The sequence below is a fragment of the Anolis carolinensis genome, chromosome 5 (assembly GCF_035594765.1).
Source record: "Anolis carolinensis isolate JA03-04 chromosome 5, rAnoCar3.1.pri, whole genome shotgun sequence".
Lineage (NCBI taxonomy): Eukaryota > Metazoa > Chordata > Lepidosauria > Squamata > Dactyloidae > Anolis > Anolis carolinensis.
In genome coordinates, this window is record NC_085845.1 from 191,446,220 (window position 1) to 191,465,418 (window position 19,199).

Genomic DNA, 19,199 nt, shown 5'->3' on the forward strand with positions numbered 1-19,199 from the left:
ATATTAGCTTATCCAAGCTTCTGCTGGCCCATTTAGCTTGGATAAGTGAGACTCTACTGTAGTTCTAAACCTGAGCAGAAATTATATTCCTGCTAATCTGTTTTCTTGTTATACATCAGGCCTTCAGTTATTAACTCTGTTGGGGAGGGATGATATTAAGATTCAGGAATGTGCATTTACCTGAAGAAAGCAAGGAATGCTATGTTCACAGTAAACAAAGCAATTTATGTGATCATCCCTCTTGTTCCCAAATTGCAAAATGACATTTTCTCTAACTGATATAGCAGCCTTAAATCCAAATATAAGAAGATGAGTACATTCTTTAAAAACAACAGCAACACACAGCTGCTCTTTAGATGTTGCAAGGAATCTATGCTAAACGTAATCAAGGCCTTTGATGTTAGTAGGAGATGAAGGATGTGTCTCATTGAAAACTGTATGTGCTCCTGACATCTCTGTTAGCTAACACTGTTTTACTTGAGAGAACGGTGCCGATGATTCTGAGGTTTGGTAATGTTTCAGAAGCTGTGTGACATCACTCCAGTATCGGTTTCCCAGGCAAGCTAGCAACTTGCTCAGCCAGGATGCTTTTTCTTAGTGTCAGGGCTGTGCACCGCTCACTTGAGAAGCAGCTTCAAGACAAAAGAATTGTGCTTCTTTATCTCTCCAAGCACTTTTTGCATTAAGGCTTTTGTGAAGAATTAATTTATCTGGAGGCTGGTAAGTCTGTATGTGCTTGTGTTTTCATTTAACAACAGGGATTTTTTTTCTTTCATTGCATAAACAATTCCATCTTTTGAACTTGCATACCTATGAAGTGCTTTAGCCTCCACATTCGATTTTGGAAAAGATGCATAATGTTTTGTTTGTTCACTAGCTTTACTTGATTATTTGTGGTTCTTGCTAATTGTACATAACTGGAAGACTTTTGTTGAAAACAGATTGCTGTGTAGTTTAAAAAATGAATCACAGGTTTGATAATTTACATTCTGTGTGAAAAAAATCTGAAATTGAAATGGCTCAGTGAAAAAGAAGGGGGAAAATAATTTTACAAACAGTGCTTACTACCTTCCTTTTTCTCTTAATTGTTAAGTAGATTAGATAAGGGTTCTAAGGCACTGATATATGCAATAGAAAGTATTAATGGGACTTTGACATTTTTGGTAGATTGTTGAATTATACCTATTGTTTTTATCAGATAAATGAAATAGAAATAAAAGTACTTCCAAAGAATAAATACCTAGGACAGGAAATAATGACGTGTGATATTATAAAAATCAGCTGATCCAATTAATATTACTTTAAAAAGGAGGTATGCTCTACTCAAGTAGAGAAAAAAAGATTGGTTTCATAGCTGATCTCGGTTCTCAGTGAAGACACCGAATTAATGCAATGTAGGAGCTAAATTAAGAATTCTGTAGATCTTTAACTAGTCCTCATCCAACAGTGAATAAGTTCATCTACTGCAGTGTCACCCATGACAGAGGAATATGTAAACCTTTCCTAACACTGAAGTTTCAGTATTCTCATTTCGAATCCATACTGTTTTAAAAATGTACATATATTAGGACACTGCAGTTCTAGTGTACTATTTTTAACTGATTCAATAATATAATATAGTTATTATGAAATAATTTTCAAGACCTGTATCATGCAAAAGCAGTTTATAGATTTTAATTTTAAATGTGTTTTAGTGTTGTGGTAAATTATTATTTCGTTATGCAAGCACTTAACATATTGCCCCCACCTTCTGCTTCTAAACTGCTTTCTCAAGCCTCATGAAATAATCATATAAACTGGAGTGAATCTTGTTGGTTAGTCCCAAACAGAGTAGACCCATGGAATGAGTTGTTGAATAGCTAGGTAGGTACCACATAAGTAAATCTCATTGATTCAATGGATTTACTCATATCTTGGAAACAGAATTCAGACTACTGCATTTTTGGCTGAAAAGAAAATTGTCCTTGTCATTGTAATTTCCAGAGTAGTTGTTCATTCAAAACTTTGCCACATCAAAGCTAGTTTTGCTTGCATATAAAGTTCTACAATTATTTAAGAAAATTAAAATGGTCTGTAGTGAAGTATTTGAATTTATTGTGATGACAATGTCAGGGCTTCATGAATAAATATAATACTAAGAGCATCTAATCCATTTTTTCTATGATTCCTGTAGCGTTAAGCTCCTGATCTGTACAAATGTTAGATATCAATTTCTGGTTGGAGGGGAAACTGTGGCTGGAATTCAAATGGATTCACTCAGTGTACTTTGTACCAAAGTGATATTTATTATCGAAGCTAGAATTAAATCATTCTTTAGTGCAAAAGGATTGGTTTTTGACGTGTACTGTAAAATTTCAGTTTAATGTTGGAAGTTCTATAGCCTTTATATTTAAAACAACAAACAAAATGTAACTTGTGGGAGAAAATATTGTCAGATAGATAGATGAATGATTTCTGTTAAAATGCACTGAGGTGAAACTTGTAGTAATCAGGAGTATGTGTAAAAATGTCTTTTTTGCCTGCCCCTAGCATTATATTTGTAATGTATGGATTACTTTAATATGTCCCACAAAACCTTTAAAATAGGATTTCTGTAGGACAGTTCTGTTTGTAATACAGAACTAATGTGGCTGAGGAATTCAATTGCTGGCCATCTGCAGTTGATAATGATTACATCAGCGACCGTACAACAGATTTAGCATAAATAGCCACTGTGATTAAATCTCACCATTCAACTACAACTTCAGTGTAAAATTAAATTAAATGTGGGAATAAGTCAAATTTAGTAACAATTTTGGAGCAACAATAGTTGTTATGGGATGAACCTGTTCTGCAGTTGCTAATTAAATGGAGGATACAAGAACTGGGGAAAGCAACAAATCCCGATCAATAATCGAGGAAAGCCTACTTTGAGCTTAGCCCAAACCAACATAGACAGTGTGTACTATTGTGTGTAATTATATATCTAATACCGAATACATATATTATCTCTTAGAAGTAATGTATCTACCTAGCCTCTAGAATAGCATGCTTTGGACGTCTTCATGCTACTTGATCTGATCTCAAAAAGCAGTTACAATCTAAAATGTTTTCTCACAGTCAAATCATGCTTACGTTTGGAAATAAAAATGTAAATATCTATTTTAAAAATTTCCAAGAACAGCATTCATTTGCTAATAAACAAGACTGAGGAAACAACCTGTAGGTTGCTGCAAACTTCCAATCTCTTTTACTAAACCTAAGAATCCCCCCCCCCCACACACACACACAGAGGAAGTTACAGTATAGCTATTTCCTATTTGAAAATATGTCCCCATCAAGTCAAAAGCCATCTCGGATCTTCTATTGATAGAGTGGAAAGATGTTAACTAAAAGATGAAGGAGGTACCATGTACAGTTAAATAGCCGGTATCATCCCCCAGCAGCTTTGGGAAATTATAGTGTACCTTTGGAAGGTATGTATAGAGAGACAGACAGACAGACATAGACAACCACAGTTAGGAAGGAAGTGGGCAAAATGGAATTCCAGCTCCTTAGGGTCTTGGGTAGTAACCCAACCCTTGACAGTTTCCCACCTCTTGTCTAAAATATTACGTTGGCATGAACAAGTCACAATACCCCCCGCCCACTTCTCTAGGTTTTTGTATTCCTTTTGTAGAATTCATTGTATTTACTATTGAGTAAAAACTGATCCAGAAATCCTAACTTCTTTTCTGCTGAAATGTCTTTCACTGACTTCTTGGCAATTAGTAATTTTCATGTAACATTTCAAATTAATTGCATTGTGCCATATGTTACCATTACTCATTTCTTCTTTGCCACTACACACTCCCACAGAAAATCTGAAGCACTTGCTTCAGAAAATAAATGAGTAAGCTTCATTTTAGTGTTTTGCAATTACAGATATTTTCTTTGAAATGACAACAAAAATCTGTGCTCATAGAACATTAAATATTCAGGAGGTTTTTGCCCTTATCAGCAGTCATAACTCCATGCTCATTTTCTCTCTAAGTTAACATAAGCTACATCAGATACAACAGTTCAAACCTAGATTTAAAATAATTTTCTTTAACTGTCAGGTTTTAAGCAAGATCAATTTAGCATTTCCCCATTTCTTTTCTAACCTGCAAAGATGAATTGGAACTGGTAACTGTCCTCAAGTAAAGGTAAAGGTTTCTCCTTGACTTTAAGTCTAGTCGTGTCCAACTCTGGGGGGTGGTGCTCATCTCAATTTCTAAACTGAATTGCTGGTGTTGTCTGTAGATGCCTCCCAAGGTCATGTAGCCGGCATGACTGCATGGAGTTCTGTTACCTTCCTGCTGGAGCAGTACCTATTGATCTACTCACATTTGCATGTTTTCGAACTGCTAGGTTGGCAGGAGCTGGGGCTAGCAGTCCCCAGATTTGAATCACTGACCTTTCGGTCAGCAAGTTCAACAGCTCAGCAGTTTAATCCGCTGCTCCACCAGTGGCTCCAATTGCCCTCTAGTTTGCTATAATATTTCATCATATCTTGCTTATTGCTTATTGTTTTTGCCAAGGAAAATAATACATGTGGCTTTGCTGAAGCAAAGACTTGTCCCCTCTTTTGGCTGCCTAGTTTGTATCCACAGTTACTGCGCTAAATATCCTTTGTTGTTTTCATTAGTGTCAATTTGCAGATTGAAAATGATTATCATAGCAACAGTACATCAAATTTTGCCTAAACAACCGTGATTCACAACTCCCTACTGAACCACAGCAGCAGTACAGTACTAGGAAGTTCTCAATTGGTAACCCTGTTATAAACTTAGAACAATCAACATTTACATGTTCAGTGAATGAGAAGGCCAAGGAGCTAAATTGTGTGAACATTACAGGTTTCTCTGCTCTCTTGACCAAGTTCCAGATACTAAAAAAATCATGAGACAGCTGTACAAACATTACTGAAGGTTCACATTTAATGTTCCAGGGAATTGGACTATGTGCTCTCCTCTGGTTTAGTTGGTCAACGATTGAAAAAAATAGGATTTTTGCTTTATGCAGTTCCATTTTCTGCTTAACACATCCTTATTCTTCAAACTAAAATCTGAATTACAATTTGTCATTCTACTAGTTGCAGTCTCAATGGCAGCATAAGATACGGTCTTTAGAATTAAGAATCACATTACAAAGTACCAGCGCTTCTCTCTGCTATAATCTATTTATAGTACAGGTGTTTCAACACCAAGTACATCATTAGCATTGCTGTTCTAACACCTTCAGGTGGTGACTGATTGACTCCACTTTCTCTTGGAGGGAGCTAGAGATAATAATTGTATGGTTGTAAGGATCAAATCTACTAGTAGCAGGAAGGAAAAGCCAGTAACTGAATTCTGAGATCAAGTTGGTAGATTTCTAAGCCTCCCAAGTCAGACTATTCAAATCTACTCATAATAGATCTGAATTACAGTCATCACTAGATTCTCTGGGGCTACATGTACAGCACCCCAATGAAAGTGAAAAACCACAGCCACCCCTCCTTATTTGCCTGAAAGAATACCTCTCTAGGAATGTATAGTCCTCTATAAAGACTTTGGGATCAGTTTCCACCAGAATTTAAAACATAGAATCGCACTAAAGGATCTAGATTCCTAGAGAGAGAACATTTCGATCAAATCTGCAAAGTTCAAATACGCAAATGTGGAGGACTGACTATATATTTCTACCAGGACAGTGGGTTAGGAAAAGGTAGAAGGAAAAAATATGTGGAAAAGGTGAAAGGAAAAAAAATTCCTCCCAATTAGATGATGCAATTACCCCTTTCTTGCATTCAAGTACATTTTGCATATGTAATATAAGCTGCAGCAGATATTCATTTATATATTGGGTTTGTATCTTTTCTCCCCACCTAGGACCAAAATGGCTCACATGATAGGTTAAAACAAAGTACAAGTAGAACAATGTTTTTATTAATTTTTTTTCAAAGCAATAAGTCATTTTTTAAAGATCAATACTAATTTATATCAGTTTTGAAGCATTTAGAGCATTACTGCTGTATGGTGAACAATGTCAATTTCAAACAGGTAAGCCTATTCATATTTTTGTAAGCTATAAGGCTCGTAAAAGTCAATAGAAAATTCTTGCCTTACTCTACCTCACATGATTTTTGTAGGGATAATGGAATAAAATAACTGTGTTTATCCTTTAATGAAAGTCTCCAATTAAGGGCAAAAAATGACTGTAATAAATCTTCGGACACAGTTATTCTGTACTCAGCTTATAAAATGATATGGGACACTGGCAATTTCAGATAGATTTTTATTAAACACTCTATCTCAAAAGCCACAGATCTATCCTGGTGACTTGGGACGACTGAAACCAATATCAACAGTAAGCTTTTTTAAAATGAAAAGCAACAGACACTTAAGGGTTATTGCTTCCGAATATGGGCATCAGTATATCATCTTCCAGATATTGTTTTTAACTGAGCTATCACTAGCTTTACATTAAGTAATCACACACTTCATTCATATTAGCATTTGCTACAATCCCAATGTTTTTATACATCAGGATGGAAAGAAAAATTATCTGACACTTTTATCTGGCCACCTATCATCCTGTTCTGAATACACCCAATAGTCTTCTCCTTTGCTTATCATTAACCAGTTTGTCTTTTGGCTACACAATGGTTATTGTTACTTCTATTTGAGCATTTCACAATGTGAGTTTTCAAATGTGCCAATGTTTTCTATTAAAAGTAATGTATGTGTATATTGTATTTGTATGTTTATGTTCATATGGCATTGAATTATGGCTAGTTTGGAAGCTGATCTGAGTCTCCTTCAGGGTAAGATAGAGTGGGGTAAAAATACAGTAAATAAATAAAATAAATGATGTGAGCTGATATTTGAATGACTAAGTATACTTTAAGATGCGTTGAAATGATATGACCAGCGTCAATCTGGCTGTGATGAGGCATTTAGGGCTGATATTTAGGGTATCATTCAGGAAAACCAATACTAAACTAGGAGAGAAAGGGAGGGTCATAGATGTAGGTTGGTTATTGAGATACTATTTGAATGCACCTTCTTTCATCCCTGACTATTTTTTCCTAGTGCGGATGAAAATTAAATTCAATGACAGCTGGAAGGCCATATGTTCCCCATCCCAGGAGAAGGGCCATTAAATTCAAAGACTAACATTATCTACAAGGGTTGAATGAAAAGTAATGGCTCCACCTTCATTACTTGGGTTTGGATGGGAATATTTTAATAAATCAAATGCAGAAATAATCCTTAGAATGTGCTCTTTAACTATCAGTATTCACTTTTCCACATAATCACCAGACAATTGGATACATTTCTGCCAATGGTGAACAAGTTTTCTGAAGCCATCACGGAAGAAGTCGACACTCTGTTTCCACAACCAGCGTCTCACAGTACCCATCATGCACAGATCTTCCGATAGCCAAGCAAAGCAATAATGTGACCCACATGTTCTTGTGAAATGCCGATTATGCTTGGAATTTCTCTCTGAGTGATTCAACGATTGTCCTGAATCAATCTGTCAACCTTTTGCTTGTGAAATATGGTGGCTGCTGTCACAGAACGTCCAACTCTTTGTTTGTCACGCAAGTCAGATGTTCCCACCTCAACACCTTTAAACTTACTCACCCAACGATGCACAGTACTCACATCAACACAATCACAGCTTGCATTCTCTGATGAATCTCCTTTGGGATGACACCTTCTGCTGTCAAGAATTTAATGACTGCACGTTGCTTAAGTCGCATTGACCGACCTTCTGCGCAGGGTTCCATACTTCGCACTTTAACAACACAACTGTTCAATGCTAAGGCTTCTCGCCAAATAGAACTGTAGAGGAGAGTCTATTGAACAAGCCAGTACCTGCCGCATACCAGTACTGCCATGTGTTGAGGAGTTACGAAGGTGGAGGCATTACTTTTCATTCAACCCTCATAACTGCTATGTTAACTCACTCGTTACTAAGGGCCTTTCTACACTGCCATATAAAATCCAGATTATCTGTTTGAACTGGATTATATGGCAATGTAGACTCATATAATCCTGTTCAAAGCAGGTAATGTGGAGTACTTGCTTTGAAAATATGGATTATATGACAGTCTAGAAGGGGCCTGAAATTGTCATGTTGTTTTGGGTATACCTTGTATTGTCAACGTAGTAACCAACTCTGTGTTCTGTGCTAAATCTAAATTATAGCTTTGAAACCATGGTTTGGAGGTTCACCCTAACCGTAAATACCTGATTGCAATGAGATGGCTAAATATGTTTGAAATGTCCTAGAGATGGAACAGAAAATTGACAAAAGATATCGAGGGGAAAACACACATTTGATTTTCCACACCAAATAGATTGAATCAGTAATTCTCAAGCTCATCTCTTGCAGAGGTTTTAGACCCAGTTCCTAATGTTTTAGCGGCTGAGCTAATGGTCAGGATTCTAGGAATTGAAGCCTGAAGCACAGAGAAGACTTAAATCAGTTTTTGAACAAGTTTTTTCCTCTTGAGATTTTAATATCAGTGCTTTAAATAGCATTGACTTGAATCATACCATCTCTTATAAAGGATTTTTTTTTGTCATTTTATATGCTAATGGAAATATTTAGTAACATATTGGAAATGCACTATATTAGACCTGGAGTGGAATATATCTCTGTTTTTCCATGTATGCATATATTTTGCAGAGTAATGAATCCTGTAATTGCTGTTTACAGTGTGGTTCCCATTCTGGTAAATCCATTTGGGTAGATTACTATTTTTTTTAAAAGTAGAAGAATTATATAGCTAAAAGGTCACAGATGTGGAGAGTTGTGACTGTGTGGAGATTTAAAATCACAGAAGTGAAAAGAAAAGTGAAAAATCTTTTCCTTTTCACCCAATTTGGAGGAAAAAGTGAGGGAGTGAGCATTCCTAAGATTAACTTTACTGGTACAGATTTGGCTCACTTAATAGACCTGGCTTTAAATTCATTTTATCTTGTAGGGACAATTGACTTTTAGGTTAATCTACTTGAGTATTTTGCAAGAGGAATAAGAGATTGGAACATCTCAGTGATGCTTTTAAGTAAACCCAAAACTGGGTAAATCTGAAACAGACTTTTATGGTAAAGTTCTAGTTAAAGGTTCCATAAAAACAAGTTACTTAAATGACCTTTGTTTTTTAAGCCAACTTTCTTTGACAGATCAGTCTTTTGAAATACTAGAATTTCAAAACCCCAGCAATTACTGTATATACTCATATACAGCCAATCAAATGTATAAGTCAAGGGCAGGTTTTGAAACTAAAATCATGGATTTGGATATGACCCATGGACAAGTCTAGAGCCATTCCGCAGAGAGAGAAAGCACTAATGCTGCATTAAGAGGTCTTCTGCTCTGGCTGTTGCCGGCCCAGGTATTCAAAAAGGCTAAAAGCTGCATCATGACAGAGAAAATAAAAGAGGTTAGTGTTTATTTTAGGTTCTTCTGAGGTGGATTAAGCACTTGCCTTTTGCCACTCTACTCTGTGTGTGTGCGTGTGTGAGCGCACGCGTATGTCTGAGTGGGTGTGTCTAAAGGTCAGGTTCAGTACTCACCTTGACTCCTCGTTAAGGGCACAGTTTGGAGGTTTGATTTTTGACTACAGTTTTTTGACATACACAAGTATATAGGGTAGCTTTCTAACCTTGTTATAAGTCCAAAAGGTTCTCCTGTCAGAGAGTGGCCCTGATTGGCTTTTTTCACTTAATCAAATGATATGGTGGTTGCAGGAGAGAAGTGCAAAATATTCAACTTCTTGGATGCACCTGGCTGCTGGAGGAGCTGAGTCTCAGCCACTGACGCCATTGAGTTAACCTCTGAGAGAAAACACAGCAAGCCAGGAACAGAAGGAGCAGCTGCCATTGTTAACCTTTCGCTTTTGCACTGGCTTCAATCCCACTTCCCAATGCAGCACACTGTTTCTTTCACAGCAGCGACAGAGGCTCCTACTATGCTGCCAAAATTTGTTTCCTTGCCAAAAGCAGAATTTCCTCAGTAACTTCAGCATTGCAGTTCTCCAAAACAGATGCAGCAGCACTGTTTTCTTTTGCATCTGTAACCTGCCCTTCTCCATGAGACATTTCACATTTCTCCTTGCCACCCTGTTCTTAAGCTACTGTCTAGCAACTGTCCCCCTGATTTGCAACATGATGCACATCAGTTTTAGCACATGAAGTATAAAGTATGCAATTAGAACAAATAACTTGATGGTTTGCATTCAAGTTTTGCAACCACATGCATGCTACTTTTTCCACTCATATTGGCACCATCTTTGTATTCAATATTAGTCTTGTGTATTTGTATAGGATTGCTATCTGTTTCTGTTTGTTTCATTCGTATGGCCCCATTTTTGTTTTCAAGCTTTGCTTCCGAAAACAGTACCTTTTTGAATGACCTTTTCTGTCACACATCTAAAATAACCAAATATTTTTGTCCCATTGGTGGCAATGGGTGGGCGATCCTATACAAATGTACCTCTTCCCCATAGTTTTAAGGCTGCTGCTGTTCTCCCTTCAATTGGGAAACCTACCTTGCAGTACTGCTGCTGAGGTCTCTTCATCAGAGATTCTAGGTGCGGGACTGATGGCTTGCCAGTTGCCACATGTGGATTCACTTTCCAAGGAGAGTGCACATGTGGCATGTAGGCCCAAAGCTCGCGGGCCTGCCAGGGCCTGCGGCCGAGCTCCGAGTAAGCTTCTTACTCAGTGCTCAGCTGCAGGCCCACGCACAGAGGCCCAAAGTGCACGAACTTGCCAAGGCCTTGGGCCTGTACAGTTGCCGAGCAGTGGAGAGCAAGCCCCAGCAACCAGCAAGTTGCCAGCCCTACGCCAAGGATTCGAAAAGCAGGCTTGGAGCTGGTACCCACTCCCGCCTGCTTTCGTATCAAGTTAATTTTGGTTCCACGAGGGTCCTTCCCGTTCTATGCCATCCAAATGGAATTAAATGGATGATACAGATACCGAGCCCATGGCTATTCAATATATGTACTGTACAATAGAGAGGTTGTTTGTGGTGTTGTATGTTTATACTGTAAAACATTAAACCATTCATACTTATACACTTATAGACTGGGTTCTGTATTTCGATGATTACTGATTTTTGATAAGGCTCTGGTCTATAACCTGTTGAATTAAGTGGGAATCTAGTAAAAAAGATTGTATATGTGGACTGTTGCATCTTGGCTAATTCATGCTGTCCATATATATATCTCTTTAGGTGTTTTTCAGGAGGGAGGAAATTAATGAAATACTGTTACATAAGGCAAATGGTATACTCTCAACTTTTACAATAACAATAAGGTAAACATAAGAAGACAATGGACCTCCATAAAAGTGATCCATGATGTCATCTCCATAGTATTTAGCTTTAATTCAAATCTTCTGGACCCTGTACTTTTTGTCCCATACTGTTTCTCTGATTTAACCATAGATGCTGTTACTATTTTACCCACTGAGAAGAAATACTGGTGTATAATGTCTACATTTTTAAGCTGCTTGCCTCACGGAAGAACTTATCCGATGAGTCATAACACACTGAGTTTGTGAGCCAATAAGTGCTTCTCAGCAGGGGCTCAAAAAGTGATCCTAGGAGGGGTGATTGGGTTTTTGATTTGCTTCATTAAGGCTTTTGAAATGGATCTGTATTAGCCGCTCTGATTGGAAACATTTGTGTGCTAGATGCCCTAGTTGACAAAAATGTGGGGTTTTTTTCAAAATAAGTCCCACTAACAATATAAAGTATATGGACTATTCTATTTAAGCAATCACTATTTTAGTTGTGGAACATTACTCACTAATAATGTATTTTATATTATGTAAGCTGTAATAATAATAATAATAATAATAATAATAATAATAATAATAATAATAATAATAATAATAACAACAACAACAACAACAACAACAACAACAACAACAACAACAACTTTATTTTTATACCCCACCCCATCTCCCCGAAGGGACTCGGGGCGGCTTACATGGGGCCTTGCCCAATAAAACAATCAAATATCAAAACACAGCAAAATAAAATAATTATGTCCTCAAATTTGAGTTTCAGATTGGCCTGTACATATTCCCCATCTTTTGTTACAAAGCAATTCAATTTGCATTGTGATATTTTAGGCTTGTGCTATGGCTTTCAAACAAGTTATACTCTAGTACTTTTATCTAACTAGCCTTCACCAACCCACCTACTTGGCCCTAACAAATAAAATACTATATATTATATGGAGACAATCCTTAAACAGACTTGAACAGTAAAGTCACAGTTGGGTGTAGATCAACCATGTAGCATATTATGGAAAACAAAAATTAGCTTTGGGTTATTGGGAAGAAACCATTGTGCTTTGCAGAGTATAAAATTTTGATTATATTTTCAGTTTTATGTGAGATGTATGCAGACATAATGACACAATTTGCTTTGTGTGTGCATTATGGATAATTCACATTTTTTTCTATGAAGCTTGACTTTGAATAGTTGTTTCCACTGTTCGCAAGTACAGTGTTCCCTCACTACTTCGCGATTCATTTTTCACAGATTCGCTGTTTCACGGTTTTTCAATAAACTCTAAAAGACAATTATAAATCATTAAAAAATACAATTTACAGCCTAAGGAAAGAAAGAAGGAGAAGCCACAGGGAGAGAAAAGAGGCCAGGAACAGAAGGAGCAGCTGCCATTGTTAACCTCTTTTAAATCTTTGCGTCAATGTACTTTGTTGTAACTTGAAGTAAGCTGCCTTGAGTTCTGTCCCAGGGAAAATATGGGTTATAAATGCAATAAACAAGTTGATTTGAATCTGTAGGAGGGTGGCCGCTAATGTGAGTTTGGATCCCCTTTTTTTTGCATAGGTGGTATTGGAAGTGTGCTCCATCTTAGGGCATTGTGAAACATATTCTTAATAGGTAAAAACTAAGACCTTCAGCTCTTCCTAGAAGATAAGGCAGTTCACTGTATATGCTGGTACATTATTTCTTTTATGCTTTCCTTAAAGTTCTTCATCTAAAAATAGTATTATCTTCTATTTTGGAATTTAATAAAACAGTGCAATATTTTTACTTAAGTTGATAAACTGTGTGTAACTAACATGATGGTCATGAGTCTGACTCAGTACTGAGAAATTTTTAAGCAATATCACTTTTTTTTCAATGATTTTTTGTTTAATTCTTCCCTATGTTTAAAAGAAAATGGCATCATAGGAATTTTACTAAGATACTTTTGAATATCTTCTATATAACAGTTTTTAAATTAAAAAAGAAAATAAGCAGAAAATATTTCAGCGATTGCCTTTACATCAAAAGTTTTATTACTTCGTTTATCCTAAATACAGATACTGCCCTATTTCTTTCTCTAGAACATTTAACTGCCAGCAATCCCTAGAGTAGGCATGGGCAAACTAAGGCCCGGGGGCAAGATGGGTGCTTACCTCAGTCCCTCCTCATTTTCCCTATTCTCTCGGCATAAGGATGTAGAAAGGACGGGGGAGGAAGACATGCTGCAACTGAGAGTGCTCTCAGCCACCGTATGTCTCACCCTCCTCCTGGCAAAATGCCAAGAGGACAGCCTGAAGATCAGGGAAGGAGGGTTAGGGTTAGGGTCACCACATGTTTCGTTTACCTCCCTCCTTATGCCAGGAGGACAACCTGTGGATGACTCGGGCCTTGCCCTACCCCCTCCTGGCCCCACCTTATTCTAGGCCCTCCCCTTCCTGCGCCCGCCCCACCCATAGCATTCCCGGACACCCTCCCTCCTGGCCGGGCCCACAATGCGGCCCCAAGGCATTGTTTGCACATGCTGGCCCTAGAGCCTTTATTGGAATGCTCATAATACTTGTGGAAGTGCTTTCTTAATTTTAACAATCTCTGAGCTGCTCATCTCCTGACCTTTGGCCTGTAGTTGTTTAAAGAACCTGATTTTTTTTCCCTGTTGATTTGTTTATACTAACATTACTTTAAAGATTTATCACACATACAGTTAGATCATATGGATCTTTCTCTGAAAATAAACCCATGGGTTTCTCTAAAACAGTGGTTCTCAACCTGGGGTCCCCAGATGTTTTTGGCCTACAACTCCCAGAAATCCCAGCCAGTTAACCAGCTGTAAGGATTTGTGGGAGTTGAAGGCCAAAAATATCTGGGGACTCCAGGTTGAGAACCACTGCTCTAAAAGAAAGCCATACCATCCCAGTGAATGCTCAGTATCAGTTTTATTTCAATACACATTGATAATATAGTGTTAAAATGTGATCTGATCCTCACCTAGAATGCTTTGTCCAGTCTGAGCACCACAATTGAAGAAGGAGACTGACAAATTTGAACTTGTCCAGGGCAGGGTGACAGAAATGATCTAAAGTATCTGGAATCCAAGCCCTATGAGGAGCGGCTTAGAGACCTTGGGATGTTCTGCTTGGTGAAAAAAAGGCTGAGAGGGGTCACAAGAGCCATATTTGAAAGGATGCCACATTAAGGAGGGGGCAAGCTGGTTTTCTGCTGCTCCAGACATTAGAACATAGAGCAGTGGATTAACTGCAGGAAAAGAAATTCAACCTAAACATTGGGGGAAATTTCCTCAAATGAAGAAGCTGTGCAGCATTGGAATATGCTGCCTTGATGTGGTAGTGTTTCCTACTCTGGAGGTTTTTCAGAGAGGCTGGATGGCTATCTGTTGGGAGTGCTTTGATTGTGTGTTCCTGCATGGCAGGGGGTTGGATTGGATGGGACTCTTTTAATTTTAGGATTCTATAATTCTACCTCACTATTTAACCATTTCTTTTTAAATTGCCATATCAATGCTGTAGGAGGGCTAGATTTCATTACAAGTGAATGATCTGATATACATTTTGACCAGTGGACAATCAGCATATTGAAGTCTGTTTTTTAGAGACTAAAACAGCATTTATTCTGGAATAAGACGAGACTCTAGTGCAGGCATGGGCAAGAGAATGCATGCTTTATATTATGTAGGATTATATATTATCACTGTATTGTATCAGAGAAAAGGAATGCTGTTAACATTTTGATGCGTGCTCTTGAATCCTACTGCTCCTATTCCCATAGCCTAGAATCATTGTACAAGGCAAAGGAATAATGGTTCTTGATAGTCTTGCTTCTGTGTGTCCCATTCTTCCAAGCATTTGCTTTCTGCAACAAGAAAAGAGCAGAAAAAATATTCAGTTGTCAAAATTTCAGGTGCCTTTTTTAAAGTCAAAAATATATATCTCATGTTTACATTATGGTGGCAATAGCTGGAAAGAAGATTGCCAGGTATAAATTGGATCAAATGGCCCTTCTACCATTTGTTTAGAACTATAGTACTCCATCAAGGACTTGGTATCACAAGTGGACGGTGAAGCGGCAGCTCCCCGTGGCTGGAATCGAGCATACCTTCATGAAACTGGAAGCTGGAATGTTGAATTGCCTCTGTGTCTGTCTATATATGTTGTATTGTCTAATGGCATTGAATGTTTGCCATGTATATATGTGTTGTGATCCGCCCTAAGTCCCCTTCGGGGTGAGAAGGGCGGAATATAAATACCTTAAATAAAAAAATAGTGCATGCCATAAATAGTATTAAATGAATTACCACCATAAAGCTTTGATTCAATACCTAAATGACTTAAAACATTTATATCTTTTACTCCCCCAAACTGAACTGTTCACTATTAATACAGTAGAGTCTCACTTATCCAACACTCGCTTATCCAATGTTCTGGGTTATCCAACGCATTTTTATAGTCAATGTTTTCAATAAATTGTGATATTTTGGTGCTAAATTCGTAAATACACTAATTACTACATAGCATTATTTCGTATTGAACTACTTTTTCTGTCAAATTTGTTGTATAACATGATGTTTTGGTGCTTAATTTGTGAAATCATAACTTAATTTGATGTTTAATAGGCTTTTCCTTAATCCCTCCTTATTATCCAACATATTTGCTTATCCAACGTTCTGCCAGCCCATTTATGTTGGATAAGTGAGACTCTACTGTATTACTAAACAGCTGGTTCAGCCTCATTCCATTTTGGGTGGATTTTGGTTGATGAGTGAAGTGATTTGCATAAGAGCCATATGTTTTCGCTTACATGATTTCAACTATTATTATCTCTTGGCTTCATCCTGAGAAAGTAAAAAAACTTGAGATTTTTTTCAAGTTTGAGGCAGTATGGAACATGTACCCACAACCCAAGCCATCATTATGCATCAAAAGTCAACCTTTTTACCCCATTGAAAATCTGTCCAATAAATAAAATAAAATGTGACCGAACTGCCCCTCACAGAGGGAGATATAAGGATTCTGAATAAGAAAGTGCAACCAGTCTGGTGGAAGGGAGAGATCTATGACCGGTTTGGTTGGTTCCCAGCAAATTATGTGGAGGAGAATATTGCTGAGGGTACCATTTTAATGGGTACACCTAGGGATTTTTTGTCAGAGCATCCAGGAACAATGATCAGAATCCATTTCCTTACTTCTAAGAGCCATTGCTGTTGAAAAACTACAATTATTTACGAACTCTCTTTAGTTCCCCTGCTCCATCCCCCATCAGTCCCTGACCACTGTGTGTTCTTGCATCTAATAAAATGAGTGGGTAACAAGAAGAAAAGAAAAAAGAAAATCTGTCCAATAAACAGCTAGTAACTGGGTTGCTCTCTTTAGTAGTAGATTATAATCCTGATTATTCAAATACACCAAATTATGTTTATCCTTTTGAAATAGTTGCAGTAATAATTACAGGTCAACAGAGCTCCATGTTTGGCATTTGCTAAGATGCTAAGCATGTAGATGTTCAGATGGTGAAGGTCATTTTCTCTTTTGGAAGTTCTAATAATGAAAAAAAAATACAATTTGATTTGTTCCTCTTTTTCTACAAAAATTATGGAATTTTTTAAAAGAAAGACATACTTGGGAAACAACATACAAGTATGTTTCCACAAAGTCCTAAGGGTTGGTGATGCTGTTACATTTATTTCAGGACATCACAAGATATCTTTGAGAGAGATTATACATTGTTGACACATTGAAGATGTACATTTTCAGAAAGACGTTTCCCCCCTCGGTTGGCAATGAAGTATTCCCAGTCCTGTGAACTGTTCTTGGCATGTATAAACTTCCTCCCTTCCATACAAATATGCCTACAGCTAAAATGTAGTCAGAAGATTTTTTTAGGGGATCTGACATTCTTAACTGAGAGGTTAGCAGTGAATTCTCAAATACAGACTGTTTTGGTGTAATATATTGTTCTTGGAACTGAATATTTTATGTTTTGAAGTAATTCTATATTGAAGCAATAACTCCCACACCTCAGCATGATTTTCAAGGGCCATTTTAATATATTATGGTGTGGGGGGATAGATTTTTCATAAACACATATGCAACAGGGATCCACAACAAGTTAGGAAATATCTGTGTGCCCGCCAGTTTTCAATGAGGTTAAAGCTGCTTGGCAGCACTGCATTTATGATTTTGAAATATGTGCCATATAAAGTTGTAATCTTGAGTTTTGGCTCTTGAATATTCATGCTCAAAATTTCAGTATAAAAAAATACAAGGGGGTAATGAATGAAGCAGAGAAAAGGGTTTATGAGAGTTCTGAACACTATGTCAAGTCGTTTAGAGTAGGATACTGACATATTCTGAGAGATGACACAGAACTCTAGTATTTGCAAAATGCCTAATGCTAGCTTTGGAAAGATGATGTTCAAAGCTATAATAGTTGAGTTATATAATATTTTTGTGATAGGTCTTTTTAAAACCTACAAATCTTTACTACAAGTCTTTGGAATGATCTGTAAAAATAATCTGTTTATATTTTCATACATTTTCGTACTTTAACAGTTGATTGTAACAATTAGGTGTGCTTAGATTGAGCAAGATTCAAGTTTTGAGTCTTCAAGAAAAAGTCAATGGAAATGAGCACCAGATATTTTCACTGTTTACCAAAATTAGTTGTTGGTTTTTGTAAATCAAAATTGGTTTGCAAACCACAGAGCTGAAGTCACTCTGTTGAAATGACAAGCCTTTAATCATCATAGAATGTCTATTTGTATACAGTAGAGTTTCACTTATCCAAGCTAAACGGGCCGGCAGAAGCTTGGATAAGCGAATATCTTGGATAATAAGGAGGGATTAAGGAAAAGTCTATTAAACATCAAATTAGGTTATGATTTTACAAATGAAGCACCAAAACATCATGTTATACAACAAATTTGACAGAAAAAGTAGTTCAATATGCAGTAATTTTATGTTGTAATTACTGTATTTACGAATTTAGCACCAAAATATCACGATATATTGAAAACATTGACTACAAAAATGGCTTGGATTATCCAGAGGCTTGGATAAGTGAGGCTTGGATAAGTGAGACTCTACTGTATGTAGTTATACAAAATTATTTTTTCTTTCTCGAGAGTCATCACTTTTTCTCTTCAGCATCCTCAGCTGTGTAAATCAAATGCGACATCTGTCAAGAAAATCTCCCAAAAACTTGAGAGTAGAAAATTTCTTTAAGATTATGTCCCTTTCAGTAGAAGTGTGGCATTCTCATTATACATTGCAGATTAAAATGTGTGCAGATATCTGTTATATTATGGAAGCTTCAGCAATAGAATAACAGTGCTCAAAAACATGCAGATAAATCCCAGACAGAAAATCTTTTTGGCTTAAATCTTTTTGTTAGTTTCAACTACCACAGGCTGATTCAGTCACTGAAACTAACATAAATATAGACTTATTTATTTATTTATTTGCTACATTTATATGCCGCTCTTCTCACCCCGAAGGGGACTCAGAGCGGCTTACAAATCAAATGTACATACAATATATTATTAGCATAGCACAATTTAAGCAATTACATTACTATATTGTACTATATAATTTTATGGTAATATTATTAGTAATATTACATTTAATATATAATATATAATTAATATTATTTATTATATTATATTATTATATTATTAATTAGTATAATATTGTATTACATTACCCTATTATTACTTACCCTATTATTGCGGGAACTCACACAACACTGAACTAAACATATGAACTACGGTGGTCCACGCTCTGGTCACATCCCGGCTGGATTACTGCAACGCGCTCTACGTGGGGCTGCCTTTGAAGATGGCCCGGAAGCTCCAATTAGTACAACGGGCGGCAGCCAGATTGTTAACTGGGGCAGCTTAC

The 19,199-nt window shown here is 37.0% G+C and overlaps 1 protein-coding gene across 17 annotated transcripts in view; it reads left to right on the top strand.

The window, feature by feature from the left end:
- plekha5 (pleckstrin homology domain containing A5) overlaps nt 1-19,199 on the top strand; it is a 203,891-nt gene that overhangs the window by 89,460 nt on the left and 95,232 nt on the right. The window contains exon 1 of one of the 17 annotated variants that reach the window (XM_062983156.1): nt 591-720. The exons of the other annotated variants lie outside the window; for them this stretch is intronic. The gene's annotated coding sequence lies outside the window, so the exon portion shown is untranslated. Of the gene's footprint in view, nt 1-590; nt 721-19,199 lie in introns of those variants that run through there. 17 annotated transcript variants of the gene reach the window in all.